Genomic DNA, 740 nt, shown 5'->3' on the forward strand with positions numbered 1-740 from the left:
GGCATGTCACTGAAGGAGAAGGAGGAGTTGGGGAACAGTTAAAGACGCAGCGCACAGCGGAGCGGGTGGAAAGTGTTTCGGACATCATGTTCCCTCTATGTCTCTCGCCACTCGAATAGCCCACAAAATGGCCTAAAATATGTGACTGATACTTAATTCAACCTGTTCGGATTCCGGCGAAACTGGAGAAGTCTCTTGGGATCTCCGAATGCATAATTTGCATAATTGCGTAGAGAAACATTTCGGGCAACCTCTTGCACAGAGACTATTATTCCATGCCAATGTACCATCCATGATTGGTTAGGCTGGACACTGGACCATAACAATACAATTAGCTAAGATTGTCCCTTCTAAACATTCACATACATGCCTTTCAGATTGCAATATACCTATAATAATGAGATTAGAAACAAAGGACAAGGGGTAATTGACGCAGTCTTCCTCTTTAAAAGATCTGCCACTTTCCCTCTCTTCCCTCCCGCGTCTCTCTCACCCCCTTACTCCCCTCTCTCACCCCCTCACTCCCCTCTATCTCTCACCCCTCCCCCCCCCCCTCTCTCACCCCCCCCTCCCTCTCTCTCTCACCCCCTCCCTCCCTCTGTCTCTCACCCCCTCACTCCCCTCTCTCACCCCCCCTCCCCTCTCTCACCCCCTCCCTCTGTCTCTCACCCCCTCACTCCCCTCTCTCACCCCCTGCCTCCCCTCTCTCACCCCCTCACTCCCCTCTCTCTCTCACCCCT

Source organism: Oncorhynchus mykiss, chromosome 17, assembly GCF_057628025.1.
Source record: "Oncorhynchus mykiss isolate SJ-2025 chromosome 17, ASM5762802v1, whole genome shotgun sequence".
NCBI lineage: Eukaryota > Metazoa > Chordata > Actinopteri > Salmoniformes > Salmonidae > Oncorhynchus > Oncorhynchus mykiss.